This window comes from Puma concolor, chromosome A1, assembly GCF_028749965.1.
Source record: "Puma concolor isolate L17-30 chromosome A1, mPumCon1.1.hap2, whole genome shotgun sequence".
Taxonomy (NCBI): domain Eukaryota; kingdom Metazoa; phylum Chordata; class Mammalia; order Carnivora; family Felidae; genus Puma; species Puma concolor.
The window spans coordinates 68,123,747-68,142,747 of NC_141667.1; the positions used below are offsets into that span (position 1 = coordinate 68,123,747).

Genomic DNA, 19,001 nt, shown 5'->3' on the forward strand with positions numbered 1-19,001 from the left:
GGCTCCATGCTCAGTGCAGAGCCTGATGTGAGGCTCCCTCTCCTGACTGTGAGATTATGACCTGAGCCAAAATAAAAAGTCTGAGGCTTAAATGACTGAGCCACCCCAATAAAATAATTTTTAAAGAAGTTCTTTAGGCCAACTTGAATGTAACATATACTTCTAGAGATACAGAAAAAAACAGTCAAATGTCTCTTTTTGAAAACTCTGTTATAATTAACAATTATTTAAAAAATCTATATTGTATAGTGTGATATATAAATTTAGGAATGTTGCTTTTTTTACTCTCAGTTATCAGGACATAGTTTCACTTAAGTTTTTTACATGTATATTTATCAGAATCTTTGCCAATACTATAACTAGTTCTTGTGTCATCTAACCTAGTTTTTTTCAGAGCATGTCGGCAGCTCTGTTATGTGAAACACCATACTATGTGAATCTCTGCATGAAGCTGTCTTCAGCAATTTTATCACAAGCCACAAGCACCTATTTGCATAACATTAGAGTAGTTGACATTTTTATTCATTCTATACTCATGCATTTGTGATTTCTACCTCATAATTATTTACAGTGGGTATCTTTTTAAAGAAAATATATCTAGGAATTTTATTGTGCCTCTTCCAGTCTCCCTGTCAACAAGGATGGCAATAGAAAGGGGGAGCAAACTAAGGCACTAAAAACCCTAAGACTCACAGTGCAGGGATTGTGCAAATGGGGAACTGAGGAACAGGGATTGATAAATGGGGTTGAATCAACTCCTAGGAATGCCTTCATGGGGCAGGAGAAAGGTGAAGCATTCTTGGCTGCAGGGTGATAAGGAGAGTTTGGAATTCCTGGGGTCTTTGCTCCTTACCTGATGGGGCAAAGCTGGATTCAGAATTAAGAGTCTCACCAGTATTCCCCAGCAGTAGAACTTGTCAAAGGGCTTATGTTTTGATGGCTCATTTGTAAGTCCTGGGATTTATTCCTGAGCTCTGACGTGGAGACCTTCAGATAGCCTTATGAAATGGAAAGCTGTGAGTATCTGGCTGTTTGCTTATGAATCCATGGATGGCAACTTAGTACCTCTGTTCACGTTCCTAGAGAGAACAAGAAAAGGTTTCTTGTGGACTAAAGTCACTTTGCCTTCTGAAGTTCTTCATATTTCCCTTTGGAAAATCACTTTTTTGTAAAGCTGAGCTCACATGGCTCCCCTCAGTGTCTTGTGTCCGGATTCTTGCCCTGTCTCATCTTCCCTGTGTCCTGTAGGAATGTGTCTCTGTGTGTGTCTATGTGTGTGAATGTGTTTTCCCCACTAAATCATGAGCCCCTAGATGACGAGGCCCTTCCACAGACAGACTAAACATCATGCTAGCTGGCAGAGGAGAAATATTTAGAGTCCATCTCCACTATCACAGAGTAGATGATGACTGTGAATTCAGAGCTGAGAGTGGATAAATTGGTAACTAGCACAGCATCTCATGCCTGAAAAGTTCAGGCTTCCTTCTCTACCTTCTCAACTGAAGTCAGTCTTCCTGGAGACAGGGAATTTTTTCAGTGTTTCCAGCCCTCACTGTATATACTGGGGTAGAGCCCTGTCCTAGGCCACGGGGTTGTATGTTGGGGACAACAAAGAAAGTCCCGTCACTAAAAAAAGGGAGTAGCAGTAGCATCACTAGATGCTGTGTTCTTGGTGGAGGTTGGGTGCTGGTGTGGATTCTGTTGCTGTTTGCAGACAAAATCTCTTATGTCTGCAAAGAGATAGGGGGCCACCTCCTAGTTCTACTTTGTATGTAATGAATTCAGTCAGGTGGATGTTGAAAATTTTGTTCTTGAGCTGCTCAGCTGAGAATCATTGAGGTCACATGTAGCGGCCTCTCTCTTAGGCATGTCCAGTGATGCCACAGACATGACAGTAAAGTCCTGAGATACTGTGCATATAAACAGACTGGTGGTAAGGCAGGTGTCATTGCTATCACTGGTCATCTGCATAACATTACCCAGTGCTGGGTGGGGGATAGGTGGGCAGTGGCAAAGGTGGGAGGAAGCCCCAAGTGTTCTGTGCCTCCAGCTATGGAGACCAAAGATACTTCATGAGACTCCCACAGAACTGCCAGTAAGTAGGTGTAGGCTGTCCCAGGATACCACTCCAGGAAACATAGCTCCCGTGACACTTGAGGGTCTTCCAGACTATACCTCTATTCCTCTAGCCTAGCTAGCTTATTCATTTTTGAGCAAAGGGGATCCACCAGGCCTCAGTGTCCCTCGCTATCCCCCATTCTCACATACCAAAAGCACCCAGGCCTAGTTCCCAGATCATGATTTTCTATTCCAAGAGCACCTTCGGGAGAAATTGCTTGGAAAGTGATGGGTCAGAGGTGCTGAAATTATTAATGATCAAAGACGTGTCTGTTGCTGCCCCTTTGCCCATAGAAAAGAAGCTGAGATCAGCGAGAACCAATTGCTGCATGAGTCATCAGATACTGGCGAAGATGATAGAATTTGAAGCTTCAAAGATCTGCAAGCCCAATTAAAACACACACAAGATTTCACCAGGAATACTTTTAGAATTTATATTTTAACTATTATTACTAAGAATAAGAATAGTATTTTAAAATATGGTTCTTGAGTGCAATTAGATTTTTTGTTTTATTTGTAAGCCTGCTTACAAACCTATCTGCTGCTTGTGTTTGAAGGAGTAGTTCAAAAGTTACTCGATTTTGAAATAAAGAGCAGGCTGGGTTAAGATAATATACCTTTTTAATGTCTCCAAATAGTAGAAAAGAGTCAATGAAAGAATCTGGAAAGAAGAGAGCAAGAGAGGGGCACCTGGGTGGCTCAGTCGGTTAAGTGTCTGACTTCAGCTCAGGTCATGACTCACACTTAGTGGGTTGGAGCACTGTGTCGTGCTCTGTTGACAGCACAGAGCCTGGAGCCTGCTTCAAGTTCTGTGTCTCCCTCTCTCTCTGCCCCTCTCCTGCTGTTCTGTCTCTGTCTCTGTCTCTCTCAAAAATAAAATAAAACATTAAAAAAAAAAAAAAAGGAAGAGAGCAAGAGAGTTTAGCTGAGACTATTTGCTGCCCCTCACCCCCCAGGCTTTCTTCCCACCTTCCCCCACCCCCTTCTGTCGCAACTTCCTGCCGACACCTCTCCCTTTTCTCTGTAGGGGAAACCCTAAAGCAGAGGGTTTGACCCTCTTTGGAACCCAGAGTGGAAATGGGAGTGTGGCAGGGGAAGCAGAGAGAAGGCTGGAAACAGTGCTCGGAGCCTGAACATGGAGCTCTCCTATAGTTTCCAGCAGAGGGCAGGGGTCCTCTTGCCTTGGGCAAGGTGACCCTATAGTGCAGGATCTTGGGAGGGTAGCCCAAAGGATCAAGATGAGGTCCAGTCTCCAAGCTTCACTAGAGACAGGAGGCACTGAATGGTGGTGAGGGTGGTAGACTTCATTACATTAAGACAACAGACTACAAATTATTCAGCTGCAAAACTGTGAAGCAAAGACAGGGGCATCTGGGGCACAATCAGACCCTTCCTTGCTGTTCTCCCCCTGCACCCAGACACAGCTTGAGGGGTAAGAGGAGAATCCGTGTGAATGGAAAACACCTCTGATGTTGAATGTGAGCTCCAAGTGGATTGAGCTCAAGTCTTTTATTTGACTGAATATTTACTCCAAGAGGCTAACTTTGAAACTGCAATGAGAGTGACAGGACTGAGTCTCTCCCCCTCATTGAAACTGGAGATTTTAGAGTTAAATCTAATTCATTTACAGAGAAATAAGCTAACTTGAGTTGAGTTGTTTGTTGACTGTGAATTTGAAATCCATTGCACTATCATAGTCTCCCTTTGAAGTCCTAAGCCACGCACCTGGTATGAACAGGTATATGACTCAGGTGTGAGCTCAGTAAAACAGTATGGGCAGTGTCTGTGGGTTCTGTAGTCCACACTTGGAGCCCTTGGGCACATTTCACCCATCTGAGCATCTGGCTCAGAGGCTCCAGAACTTTTCAACTTGCCCCAGATGACAATAGCCCAATGATGACCTAGCTTCTTCAGAGGCTAGGATACATTATACTTCCCACCAATTATCTTTATATGACAAAAAAAATAAATAACACTCATTATGCACTTATGGTATGCTAAGTGCCAGTCTGTAAATAATATGTTGGAAGACAGGAACTTCCTTCAGGAAGCTCACTGAGGGAAACAAGGAGATAAGACATCAGACTTGTAAACGCATCCTAATAAAAGCATTTGCTAAATAATCCAGGCCAAATCTCTCAAATAACAAACTGCTTTTCCCTCTCCTTTGGTGACTAAGAGGACAGTGACAAAGAGCAGCAAAGGGGCAGGGTGTAAAATCAGGGGCAGGAGTGGGGCAATGAATAAAGTTGGAGGCGTCAAAGCAGGAATGTCATAACTGTAAGGATGAAGAAACAGCTGTATCAGCATTCGCCCTAGCAAGCTACTTGTCTGATTTCCCTTCTCCATCTGGTTTCCTCCTCTACCATCAGCCAAACTCACAGCATTGCCAATGAGAATTCTCCCCTGCTTCAAGTCTCATTTGACCTGTGGGAGACTCCAATGGGGTGAAAGCTGTAAGGGAGAAGGGCCTGCAGGTGTAGGGCAGTGTCAATGTGGCTTAGGAGGGCAGCAGTAAGAGGTGGGAGGGGCTCGTTGAGTGGATGGGAAGGCAGGGAGGTGCTGAGAAAGAAAGGCATTATTTCCTTTCTAGTGGAAGGAACAATAGGCCTTAAGAAAATTATTATTTAAGGTAGAAGTGTCTTCTATTACAGGTCTCTGTCTTTTCTCCTGCATTAGTTCCCCACTCCCCCTCCCCTCAACCTAGAGAGACTAATCAACTATTCTGAGGAGGGAGAGTTCAGTTATCTTCCTAAAAATACTTTATGCTGGGGCATGCAATGGAGGTCATTGTAAAATACAATAGCCTCATCTCTTCATTTGTATGCAATTTCCTTTCTCGAGTAATAGTTCTTTTCAAATAGAGTTTGCTTTGGTCTAATCCTTTAAAATGTCCCTGCCACTAAGCAAAAATGTGAGTACAAAGGTGAGTACCCATTAATTCTAAAATTGATTCTATTTATTAAATGTTTTACTTTTTTTTTCAAATGCTTACTGTGGTAATACTTATGTTTCAAACCCCTGTACTGACTCATGCTGTCTCAGTAAAACAGGAATAGCATAGCATTAAATTAATCTCCACAGCAACTAATATCATAAACACCAGATTATGGCTTTGTTACAAAATGTAGCAGATGGGAGAAAGAGCTGAGAAAAACAAAGCTCCCTTCAAAACATGATATTTTTAAAACAGTTTTTTAAAACTGATAGTGAAAGGAATACCAAATAGTAGCTTCAAAGTTGCATAACATTTACCTAAATTTCTTATTTACTTCCAAGAATTGTGGTTAGGACTCAAATCTTATTTCACAAATGAGCTCATAGAGGTTGTGCAAGATTGACATAGAACTTTTTGGTAAAATCTCCCCATAGGGAGTTATTCAGATGTATCGTTTCTAGGTGTATTACCCCCGGATCTGTTACAGATTGTCTTTTTAGGTGTCAAATAAAGATGCTGGACTTGCCTTTAGTAAGGGAACCAAATGGCCCATTTGGGTACCAGAGTTTAATTTGTCTGAGGCTGAGTTTGGAGAGATGTGATGCCCACCATTTGCTGCTGGAGGAAGGCAGAAAGGAGCAGGAGGTGGGGGAGGGGGGTGGGGGGTTAGATGGGGCGAGGGCTATGTTACTTAGAACAACCAAATCCTGACACTAGGAATTTAAGAAAGGCAGCCAAGGAGAACACAGAACTCCTCTGTGCTTTCTGAAACAAAGGAGAGAAGCCAGCTCTCCAATGGCCTCTTGTCCTGGACTTAAAACTTGCAGAGAGAGGGCTGCATGGAGGACAGTGGGATGGGTGGGTTTAATCTCCCAGTTCTGCCACCAGCTCCTCAGCTGGAAGCTTTTTCTTTGGACTTAGGGTCCCCAGGGTGGGGTCATCCAGAGCAGCTCTTGGCTGAAACTACAGAGCATCAGCTGGATCAAAGTGATTCTGAAAATTGAGACAAATGGTCTAAATAGTTCTATCAAAATTGTCCTTTTGCTCAAACATACAGCTGGCTGAAGCAAAAGTGGTCTTTTTGGCTTATCTTAGGTAACAATAAAAATTAGTTGCATCATTGGTAGGTATAGATGAGAGTTAAGATAATTCTTTTGGAAAAGTATATTAATATAGATGAAGCTGCTAGAATACATTTAACCATAATGTTTACTAAGAGCAAAAGACAATGTCCAAGCTGTCCAAAAGACAGCTTCTGATGGTAAAATTATAGAAGTGTGAAATGTGCACATATCTCAACCTCAAGGGTAAGAGTCATAATAGTGACTTACTCCCCTGGGTTGACAGGAGGCATGTGATATCCCGGATAAAAGGGCAGCTCTTTGAGCCAATCAGTGCCTCCAACTTACTCAGAATCTCATAGCATCTTTTTTTTTTTTCTTCAAGTTTTCTATCTTGGTTTATTTGGCTGAAAGCTAATGTCAAACAAGGTATATTCTAATCTGTAGCAAAAGAGTCAAACTCTGGGCCTACGGAGTCCATGCTAATGCAAATTACTCACATTCACATCTTGCCCTTCCATTAAGTACTAGAGTGACAAAGCCTGACATAGTTGGCAAGACAATGAAGGGCCTGCACAAAAGAATGTCCTGCTTCATGCTCCACCAAGGACAATTCTTCAGTGGAGCATACCAGCTGCCACAGGAGAGCAGAAGCAGAGTCTGTACCAGTGAGTCTAGAACCCACACTTTCCAATTTGAAAGTACATTGGTCTTTGTTGAGAGGTCACTGTAAAACTGTTTATTGTTAAGTTCTCATGGTGAAAGAAAAATAGAATCTCTTTTCACCAGAAAAAAAAATGTTCATAATAAATAGGATACACTTAGAAATGGTTTTTATTGTGGAAGATTGAGCAGTTTAAGGTTAGCATTATCTTAATTTAAATATCTATAAAATGAGCTTCATCATTTGTACATTCAATGACTCTAGCTGATTTTCCCAAAATACATCACATAGGCCAACATTCCCACCATGCTAAGAATAGGAACAAGCTGTTAGTAACAGAGAGGGGTTGCTGAGAACCGAAGCTGCCAAGACTGAATGATTAAAAATGATCCTGAGTTGAAAAAAGCAGAGATCTCCCCCACTCAGTTATATGATAACATCTACAACAGTAGCACAAACGCTTCTATGATTTACAATAAAAATGGCAGAGTTTCTTAGGCCTGGGGGCTTACAAAATAAATTCTCCTCCCATACTGGAGCCATAGCGGGACAGGTGCAGCTCTCTTGCCCTATGGCTTTTTCAAAAGCAGCTAATTGATTTTTTAAATATGCCATGTATTTCTTGTTTCTAATAAAGTAAAATGAAACCTTATGATATAGAGAATGTTGATTAGCTGTTCCTCATCTCTGGTGTAAATAGGAAGATGGGAATAGGGTTCAACTTCATTAGAAGGGGTTCAGAGTAGGAAGAATGTCTTGAATCCAGGAGCTGTGCAGCACAGAGCAGATGCTGATGAATATGCTTTTCCTGTCCCGGGAGAACTCACAGGGATGATAGGGGATACATCTGAGGATAGAACCCGCAGGCACAATATGGCATACATTTGGGGGAAGGGAGGAGGGGGTGATAAGTGGAGTAATGGACTCAGGAATGCAAAATATTAGCTATGGAATAACAGGTTGTTCAGTTGCTAAGGAATCCTAAAAATAGGGATGAGTGACCACTTGAGAGCAGTGGGGAGGAGTGAATACTTCTGTGGGTCTCACTGGGCAGCCCAGGCCTGAGCAAGGCAGTGCAGAAATGCAGCAATGAACATGGCAGCCAAGTGTGAATCCCAGTCATCTTGTAGAGGTGTTCCTGGCAGTCGCCCTGCTTCCTTGCAACTCCGGCCAGACCCAAGTACGTACAGCTCTTGGACTCACAGTAAGGGTTGGAGGCTCAGTTCCCAAGGGGAAGAACAGGGGTCTACATTTGCACAGCCCTACTCCCACCCTCATCTACCTTCCAAACTAGTTCTCCTGCTTGGGAAGAGGTTGGATAACAGACTCAACCTATCTTCCCACAGTGTGCAAATCTGACCATCAGGGAATGAATGAGAGGAAGCTAAGTGGAGAGGAGCAGGATGGATGATGTTATTTGGGAGCAATGCAGTTTTTGTTTTCATTCTGAATAGGCTGACCTTTCTGGTCTGATGATTTTTAGTCTGATGATGCCCTCAAAATGTTTTAAATAAATTTCACTGCATAGCAAATAAATGGAGAAACTGTCTAGGGAATAACATGCCGGAAATTTGCCTGCACATTTTCTGCGTCCTCATGCTGATAGGCTATCAGTGCTTTGCTACTTGTTTTCTCTAAGAGAAGTGCCATTAGAGATTGTGGTTTTCATCTGTTGTTGTTTCCTTGCTTGGTGAGGTTTAAAAAATGTTCTTATGTTGTTATAACAAAGGCTTTGCTCACCAGTTTATTTTTCTTTTATTGATGATAAAACATGGTACAAATGATATTTGGTTGCTGTGTTGACACCAGGCAGATGGTGGGAAAATGGAGAGAAGGGAGGGGGAGGACATCAGCTGAGAAATGGAAACCTAGCTCTCCTCTTCTGAGTAGGTGCGGCTATAGGACACAGCAGGTTGGATTCATGTTCTCTCAATCCCTCTGATGCCTTTTTTTTTTTTTTTTTTTTTTTTTTTTTAAACTAGCTCTCAGGAAGAGAGCTCAGGACTGTTTACACAGATTCCTACTTTATTATTATTAGTTTGTGGGCCTGGACACTAAGTAAGTGACTTTCTGTTAATGGAGTTTAATCACAAAGGACATTCTAATGAAAAAATAATCTTTCTCTAAACTTTCATTAAGATTCAGTCTTTAGCTAAGTCAGTACCTTATCTTCTCCTGGAAGTTCTGTTAAATTCAAAAAGCAATAAAAGAAATACTTGGTAGGGAAGAGCTATTTTATATCATTATTAGACATTATTACCTTACAATATGATGACTAGTTGATAGGGTAGAGGACATGGAATAGGATTTTTTTTAATCTTAAAATTTAAGTATCGGGGCGCCTGGGTGGCGCAGTCGGTTAAGCGTCCGACTTCAGCCAGGTCACGATCTCGCGGTCCGTGAGTTCGAGCCCCGCGTCGGGCTCTGGGCTGATGGCTCGGAGCCTGGAGCCTGTTTCTGATTCTGTGTCTCCCTCTCTCTCTGCCCCTCCCCTGTTCATGCTCTGTCTCTCTCTGTCCCAAAAATAAATAAAAAAAAAAAGTTGAAAAAAAATTTAAAAAAAAAAAAAAAAAAAAATTTAAGTATAATTTAAATGTTATCTCTTTTAGTGTAAAGTTCTGTAAGTATTCACAAATACAAATAGTCATGTAACCATCACTATAATCAGAATATAAAATAATTCCATCACACCAAAAAATTCCTTCACATCCCTTTGTGTCAAACCTTTCTCTGTTCCTTAACAGTTATTGATCCATTTTCTGTTTCTGTATGTTTGCTTTTTCCAGAACATCATATAAATAGGCTCATACAGTAATATAGCCTTTTAAATCTGGTTTTAGTTGCTTAGCATAATGCATTCGAGATTCATCCATGGTATTTTATACTTCAATAATTTGTCCCTTTTTATTTCTGAGTAGTATCTCATTGTATGGATGTAATAGATTTTCTTTCTTTATTCCCTAAAGGACTGCTACAGACTGAATTGTGTCCTTCCAAAAGTCATATGTTGAAACTCTAACCCCCAATGAAACAGTATTTAGAGACAGAGCCTTTAGGAGATAATTAAGGTTAAGTGAGATCATAAGGGTGGGGCCCTAATCTGATAGGGCTGTGCCTTTACAAGAAGAGGAAGAGACAGACACAGAGCTCTCTCTCTCTCTGAGCACACGCATTGAGGAAAAGCATGTGATCACATAGACATGAGGCTGTCTGCAAACCAAGAACAGAGCCCTCACCAGAAACTGAATTGATTGGTACCTTGATCTTAGACTTTCTAGATAACACAACTATGAAAAAATAAATTTCTGTTGTTTAAGCCACCAAGTCTGTGGTATCTTGTTATAGCAGCCTGAGCAAACTAATACAGGGACCCTTGGTTACTTTTATTTTTGTGATTATGAATAAGCTGTTATAAGCCAGACTTAGTAAGCTTTTAATTTTTTACTTTCATTTTTAAGAACAGCTAACACAAGGACACCTGGGTAACTCAGTCAGTTGAACATCCGACTCTTGGTTTCAGTGCAGGTCATGATCCCAAGGTCGTGGGATCGAGCCCTGCCTTGGGCTCCATGCTGAGCGTGGAGCCTGTTTGAGATTCTCTTTCTCTTTCCTGCTCTCTCTCTCTCTCAAAAAAATAAAAATAAAAACATAAGAATAAAAAAATAGTTAATGCATTTTTGTGCTTCAAAATTTAAGAAGTAATATTGTAGTAAATCCAATAGATGGGCTTGTTCAGCCTGTACGCCAACTTTCTATAAGGTACAGGCTGAAAAGTGAAAACTGTATTTAAATAGATCCTTGAAACTACAGTTTCATATACAAGTTAGATTTACCAATCAGACCGACTTTTTTTTTTTTTTTTAATTTTTTTTTTTTCACCGTTTTTTATTTTATTTTTTGGGACAGAGAGAGACAGAGCATGAACGGGGGAGGGGCAGAGAGAGAGGGAGACAAAGAATCGGAAACAGGCTCCAAGCTCGAGCCGTCAGCCCAGAGCCCGACGCGGGGCTCGAACTCACGGACCGCGAGATCGTGACCTGGCTGAAGTCGGACGCTTAACCGACTGCGCCACCCAGGCGCCCCTCAGACCGACTTTTATAAAATTTGAATTTGGAAATAAATTATTTGGGGCAAGAAATGGCATGTCAGTCATCCATTTAGCTGATGAGAGTGGTATCAGCTAAATTGCAGCTAAGCCCAAGTTCTCCTCTAGTCAGCTGTAGTGGCTCTGACTCTGCCTTCTGATCTGTGGAATGAAACTAAGCTGGATGAACCTGGAACCAGAAGTCAAGTCCATAAATTTCTCTCCCTCACTGCCCTCACCCCAGTTTCCTGAGAGTGGAAGAGTCAGCAGTTTCCTTGAGCATTTGGTGTTTCTCTAGGAGCATTTTTTTTTTTTTTGGCGAGGGTTGGGGGGGGCTATTCTAAAGTCTGCTCTTCCAGCATTTCCAGTGAGTTTTGTAAGAATCTAAATTTTTGTCTTAAAGGCACTTCTGTTAAAACTAGCCAGGGGGTTTCTTTTAGTTGTAACTGAATCCTGACTGATTAAGATATACAGTGGAAAGACATCCTTTCCCAGCCACTCAGTTCCCCTTTCTGAAGGCAGTCACTATTATTAATTTCTCATGTATCTTTATTGATGCATTTTATATAAATATAATCAAATGTAAATTTGTCCTCCCCTTTTTTAAAAAGAGGAATTGCAACAGATACCATACACTCTTCTGTATCAACTTGAAAAACTTTATATCCTAGAGATCTTTTCCATATCTGCACATAGAGTTTCCTAATTCTCTTTTATAGTTGCAGAGTATTGCATTATATATATGGATGTACCATAATTTATTTAACAAATCCCTTTTTGGTGGAAATTTGTTACTTCCAATAGTTTTCCATTACCAACAATATTGCAGTGAATCTCATTTGTATACACTTGCATGTGTACTGGTGTATCTGTAAATTCCTAGAAATGGACTTGCAAGGAACATACACATTTCTAATTTTGGTAGTGTTGTCGAATTTCTCTTCATAGAGATTGTCCCAATTCTTTCTCCATGCCACCAATATAGTGTATTATGACATTTTTATGTTGTGCCAATTGAAAAGGTGAAGAATATTATGTTATTGTAATTTTAGTAGGCTGTTCTTGAGTAAAATTGAAAATCTTTTCATATGTTTAAGAAACATCTGTATTTTCTTTTCTGGTGAACAGTTTTTCTTTTTTGTCTGTTTTTCTGTTGGGCTTTGGTTTTTCACTTAGCATTTTATTTATAACAGTTGTATTAGGTTAATTAGCTCTGTGTTTCTGATATGACTTGTAAATTCTCCTCCCCAGTTTGTTTCTTGACTTTGTTTTGGTAATTTTAGCATGCACTTAAAATTATGTTATGATATTTTTGCATCATAGTTTAGTAAGGTCTCTGCCATTTTGAGTATTCTTTCTTTCTATGGTTCTTTTATTGTTTCCTTTTTTAAAAGACTTTATTTTTAAGTAATTTCTACACCCAACATGGGGCTCAAACTCACAACCCTAAGATCAAGATTCCCATGCTCTGCCGACTGAGCCAGCCAGGCACCCTCCTTTTTTTGTAAACGTTTAAGTTTTTGAACCATTTTGGATTTATCTTGGTAGATGAGGAAAGGTGTGGATCTGTCGCGAGTCAGTTGTCCATGGAGCTCTCAAATATCTGTGCATCTTACGACAACTTTCGTTCTGAACTCTCTTTGCAGGGATGCTTATGTAGTGATCAGCCTTGGGAGATAGAGATAATATTTCTCTCCAGGTCAAAGGGCAGATTTCTTTGATGTCAGGATAATAAAGATGTTTCCCTCTAGGTTAGATAGGTTTGCTAGCAGTCCCCTTATGAGATGGAAAGTTTCCTAAACTCAAAGTTCCTCACCCTGTGACACAACCTACTGTGTGGGGCATCCCCCGGGCCAATCTCTGCACCACTCTCAGGGTACTTAAGGAGCAAGGGGAACTGATGCCGTTATGGAGCTCATGCTTCTTTTGTCTTTGACCCAGGAGTCTCTGTCTTCTGAGAGCATCTCTGAAACCCTAGCAGGCTAACTTGTTGGGTACGATCTCAGGCTTGTCACAATTCTTGACAGGATCTATTTCTATTTTCTCATAGATGGCTATATTATTACCACATCACCGTCTAAAAAAATTTAATAGTTCCACCTTTCCCAGCTGATACTAATGACAACTTTTTTGTACCCTAAATTCTTGTGTGTGTGTGTGTGTGTGTGTGTGTGTGTGTGTGTGTGTGTAGGCTCATTTCTAGGTTTATATTCTATTCAGTTAATCTGTCTATGTGTGTGATAGTATATACTTTTGAAAGACAGACTTTATAATGTTTAATATCTGTGGGAATAAATGGTCACTTACTCTCTTCTTTTCCAGAATTTCCCTGGAACTTCCTGAATGATTGTTTTTGCATATGAAATTTAGAATCAGCTTATCTAGTTAAAAATATTCCTTGCATTTTATTAATGATAGTGACAGACTTATAAATTAACTGAGGGGGGGATTAACATCTTTATGATGCTGAGTCTTCTTCTTTAGGAACATGCTATGCCTTTTTTAAAATTAAAGTTTCAGGACACCTGGGAGGCTCAGTTGGTTAAGCATCTGACTCTTGATTTTGGCTCAGGTCAGATCTTACAGTTGTTGGGATCTGCACTGGGTGTGGAGCCTGCTTAAGATTCTCTCTCTCCCTTTCCTTCTGCCCCTCCCCTGCTTGCTCTCTCTTTCAAAAAAAAATGAATGAAGTTTAAAATTTAATTTTTCTTCATATACATGGTGTCTATTGATTTCTGAATGTGAATTTTATACTCTACTATTTTTAGAACTTTCTTATTGGTTTTTGGTAGTTTTTCAGGAGATTCTCTTAGATTTCCCAGTTTTATAATTACAGTAACTGAAAATGTAGATAATTTGATCTTTCCTTTTAATACCTCTAAATTCCCTTCTCCTATCTGTTCGGTTTGTCTACTTGTCTAGTACCTCAAAAAATAATGTTAAATAATAATGATGATAGTAAAAAGTTATTGAGTATTTATATGCCTTGTAGTGTATAAGTACTTTATACTTGTCAATCTATTTACACCTCTTAGCAAGGAGCCTTAAGAAGTAAGTCTCATCATTATCTACATTTACAGAAAGGGAAATTCAGCACAGAAATAGTAAGTAAATTTCCCACAGTCTCATAGGTCCTAGGTGGCATTTGAACTTTGGTGGTTCAATACCAAAATCCATGAAATTTATCATTTTCCTATAGTGACTTATGAGAGTTAAGAGTAAATAAATATCCTTTGTTTATCTGACTTTGGTGAAAATGTTTCTAGTAGCCCCCCATTAGGTATGATGATGGCTCTGGGGCTAAGACAGATCTACTCAATCATGTTGAGGACTGAGAGTTTTTCTGAAGAACAGATGTACATTTTTTTCAAGAGCATTTTTAGCATCAGTGGAAATGATCTTAGGTGACTCTTCTTAGATATATTAAAATGAATTCAGTTAATAGAGTTCCTAAAATTGATTTACTTTTGCATCTCTAGAATGAAGCTCACTTGGCCTCAGTGTGTTATTCCTTTGATGTGCAGCTAGATTCTGTTTGGTAACAATAAAAATTGATTTCTGCATTGATATTGATACATGAATAGTTAAAGCTTTATAGGAGAACACATTCTGATATACAGGAAGGAGGAGAAAATTTTAGCTAGAGGCCCCTTTTGAGGGGCACCCGGGTGGTAGCAAACAGAGAAACACTTAGGTCTTCTCAAGAAGAAATGGATGAGAAGGTGGGGAGTTCCAAGTCAATAAGAAAAGCATTGAAGAGGAACTTCACGTATTTTATCCAAGTTTCTTAAGATGTGGTTTCAAACAGAGAATGCCCCTATACCTCCTATTATTTCCTATTATATGCTTTCTCTTCAAAGTGTCTAGTGGTCAGAAGGGAAAAGCTAGCTAGAGTTCTAGTCCCTCACTACTAGTTACTAATAAAGGAATTATCATATGATAATTGAACTGTTGCCTAAACATAGCGGCCACGGTGGATAGCTTTCTGCTCTTTAGTGAAAAATAGTAAAATAATAACTGAGATCTAGAGCTGGAGCCATCAATTCATTTCTTCTTGGAGAAAAATTGAAGAAATACCAGAATGAGAAAAGAAGATGACTAAGTTGACATATGTCAAAACAATGCTACTAACTGCTCTTAATTCTTTTTTATGAGTAGATCTGCCTAAAATCCTGAAGGAGTATAGATGCTCATTTCATCCTTCCCCAAGGGGGAGAAGAGAGCTCAGGTCCTCTGAGGGGCACTTTGAGGGGGTGCTCTGCTTGGTCCTCAGGCAGTGTGCCTCAGATGAGAGGTGATGGGATCACCTACATCAAAATTTCGTTGTTTGTGAAAAAGCATGTTCCCAGGCCCTACCTGGCATGAGAATCTGAAATCTGAATTAAAAAAAAAAATTGAACACTTATTCATTTTTGAGAGACAGAGAGAGAGACAGACAGAGTGTGAGCAGGGAAGGGGCAGAGAGAGAGGGGGAGACACAGGATCTGAAGCAGGGTCCAGGCTCTAAGCTGTCAACACAGAGCCCAACCTGGGGCTCGAACTCATGGACCATGAGATCATGACCTGAGCTGAAATTGGACACTTAACCATCTGAGCTACTGAGGGACCCTGAGACTATGGTAATTTATTTCAGCTTTTTTTGTGTGTGCAGAGAAAACCAGACAAGTTGATATTACTGAAACAAATTCATCTAGAGGTAGACAACTGACCTTCCAGGATCCATAGGCTTCTGTGCCTAAAATTCTCCAGTCAAATCCTAGATGTCAGTGCTGCTAAATGATGCATATCCTTTCACACCTTTTAGCGTGTTGAATGCTGAAGGGAGAAAGTTCCTGTGGGCATTACCATGGGGCATCAGAGGAAGACAGCTGTCTCCGGCTCCCAGTCAACAATCTGCAATGAAAAATGAATGTTTCAGTACTTCTGAATAGTCTGCTTAATAATTTGGAAAGCAGAACCCATCTCTCTGATGCTCACTAAGCATTTTTGGCAAGTATTTTGGATACATTTATCTTCTCTGACATTGCCTAATGGAGCTATCTACTTCCCTGGCATATGTTGAAAGTGACTAGCTAAAATGTGTGCATTCTGCACTCTACAATAAGGTGTGTGTGCCCTACAGATGGAAGCAGCCCACCTTGGGCACCCAGCCTAAAAAGTTAAACTAACCATTTCTCCAGTAGCTGTTCACTGGGTATTTATTATTTTAACCTCTTAAGTAAGGTCTCAGATCTTTCAGGGCTGGTCTCTGGGAGTTAAGTTTTAATCCAGGACTGCAAAAATATATTCCCGTATAAAAAATATTTAATTTTAAACTGAGTGGGAAAGCAAACATTAGAAGTTAATTAAAAGGGAACATTATAAGTGCTTTACCAATGTTCCAATTCTTGAACCTAGAGAAAGTGGTCATAGTAGAAAAATGTGACTTAATAGGATATTTATATAAGAAGCTTTAAAATTGCCATAAGAATTGAAGAAGAGGAAGGAGAAGGAGAAGGAGAAGAAGGAGGAGAAGGAGACCTATGAGGATTTTTCGTTCATAATATCTTTTGGAAGTCTGACCAGAAATTAGGAAAAAAGAGAGGGAGTAGCAGGCAGCTAGAGAAAGGAAGACTCCAAGACGCATGCTTACATTTCAGCAGTCCTCAAATTCATACAAGAAATGGCATACACTTGTAAAAGAAGAGGTGAAGCTGTGGGTTTTCATTGGTAGAGTCAAGTGTGTACAGGCTTCTTCTAACTACTTGAGGAGAGAGAATTCTAGGAGACAGATGGCTTTCACTGAAGGGGCAAGTTCATACTCTGATTACAAACTTTGGCATGGCAAGCCTTCCAAAACCTGTCTTTACAAATTCATACCTCACAATTCAACGCTCATTACCATCAACTTAGTTTTTCATTCCAAGAAAGGTGATAAAACCAAATATCACTAAAATTGCTTTTCATATAAAAAAACTTATTTGCATTCTATGCAGTTTCATAGAATTCCTAAGCAGCTATTAAAAACTGAGTAACTAAAAGTTACAGATGGATATGAATATTTCAATCATCTGCCATTATAAGTGTAGCAAATAAATGCTCTTGATGCTTTGGGTCTCTTGTATTTCAAGATGGATTCCAAATGTTAAATGCTACATGTTAGAACTAGGATTAGAAAATATTCAGAGGAGGCACTAGTAAAGTCAGCCAATACCTTTTCTTGAATTGTGACTATTCTCATTTAACCACCAAAACAGCTTCTCTGGAGCAATCTTTAAAACTCTTGTTTTTGTTGTGCTTAGTAAGTATTTATTTCCACTACTTAGTGGAAGTTTAAAAAAAAAAAAGAGGATTTCCATATTTACTCCTATTCTAAGCATCAGGCCACTGACTATACTTCATCCTCTGGATAGAATCCACTGTTGGTGCAGCACCCTCAGCTGTTGAAGTCACTATATGACTGCATGGAAAATAAGTAGAATATAATAATTATAGAAAACAAGGTTCAAAATTGGATTCATGTGATGATTTATGATTATGTTGAAATGATATATACATGCAGATAAGACTAGAAGAATACATGGGAAAAGTTAGGCCAAATGATCTATTGGGAAGTGAGATTTGAAATGAATAAATTCTACTTTTAAATTTCTAAAACTGTTGTTATTGTATTGTTTGCAAAATAATTTCTTTAAAAAAAGAATTTGGTTGACTTATACACTGAAAACTAGAAAACCTTGATGAAATAATTAAAGAAGACACAAATCAATGGAAGGAAACCCAGTGGTGATGGATGGGAAGATGTAATATTGTTAAGATGTCATTGGGGCACCTGGGTGGCTTGGTCGGTTAAGCATCCGACTTCGGCTCAGGTCATGATCTCACGGTCTGTGGGTTCGAGCCTGCGTTGGGCTCTGTGCTGACAGCTCAGAGCCTGGAGCCTGTTTCAGATTCTGTGTCTCCCTCTCTCTGTGACCCTCCCCCGTTCATGCTCTGTCTCTCTCTGTCTCAAAAATTAAAAAAAAAAAAAAAAAAGATGTCATTACTACCCAAGGTGATCTATATATTCAATGCAATCTCTATCAAATCCCAACAACATCATTTGCATAAATAGAAAAATCCATGCTAAAATTCATGTGGCATCTCAAGGGACCCCAAATAGCCAAACAATATTGAAAAAGAAGAAAAAAACTGGACATCTCATACTTTCTGATTTCAAAACTTACTACAAAACCACAGTAATCAAAACAGTATGGCACTAGCCTAAAGACAGACATATAAGCCAATGAAATAGAATAGGGAGCTCAGAAATAAACCCTCTCATATATGGTCAAATGATTTTCAACAAGGATGCCAAGACCATGGAATGAAGGAAGGACAGTCTTTTCAATTAATGGTGTTGGGAAAACTGGATATCCACATGTAAAAGATTGAAGTTAGGCCATTACTTTACACCATATACAAAAATTCAGTCAATATGGATCAAAACCTAAATGTAAGAGCAAAAACTGCAAACTCTTGGAAGAAAACATAGAAGAAAATCTTTATGATGTTGGATTTGGTAATAATTTTTTTGGATATGATACTAAAACACAAGCAACAAAAGAAAAAATAGCTAAATTGCACTACATCAAAATTAAAACATGTGCGCATCAAAGGACACTATTAACGGAGTGAAATGGTAACCCAAGGAATGTGAGAAAATATTTGCAAATCATATAGCTGATAAAAAAGATCGATATTTATAATGTATATAGAAATCCTATAACTCAACAGCAACAAAACAAACAATCTGCTTTAAAAAAAAAAAAAACTGGGTAGGGGCGCCTGGGTGGCTCAGTCGGTTGAGCATCCAACTTCGGCTCAGGTCATGATTTCACAGTTCGTGAGTTTGAGCCCCACATCGGGATCTGTGCTGACAGCTTGGAGCCTGGAGCCTGCTTCAGATTCTGTGTCTCCCTCTCCCTCTGCCTCTTCCTGCTCATGCTCTGTCTCTCTTAAAAATGTCTCTTAAAAATGAATAAACGTTAAAAAAACTGAACAAACTGGGTAAAGGACTTGAATGGACACTGCTCCCAAGAAGAAACACAGACGGCCAATTGCACATACAGAGATGCTCAACATCACTAGTCATTAAGGAAATGCAGATCAAAACCC

At 39.7% G+C, this 19,001-nt stretch overlaps 1 protein-coding gene across 1 annotated transcript in view; it reads right to left on the reverse strand.

Annotated features, from left to right (window-relative positions):
- Window positions 1-488: 488 nt before the first annotated feature.
- LOC147584218 (uncharacterized) overlaps window positions 489-19,001 on the reverse strand; it is a 157,757-nt gene continuing 139,244 nt past the window's right edge. The window contains exons 3-4 of the mRNA XM_086716113.1: window positions 15,575-15,758; window positions 489-1,079 (exon numbers count right to left, since the gene is read on the reverse strand). The gene's annotated coding sequence lies outside the window, so the exon portion shown is untranslated. The remainder of the gene's footprint in view (window positions 1,080-15,574; window positions 15,759-19,001) is intronic.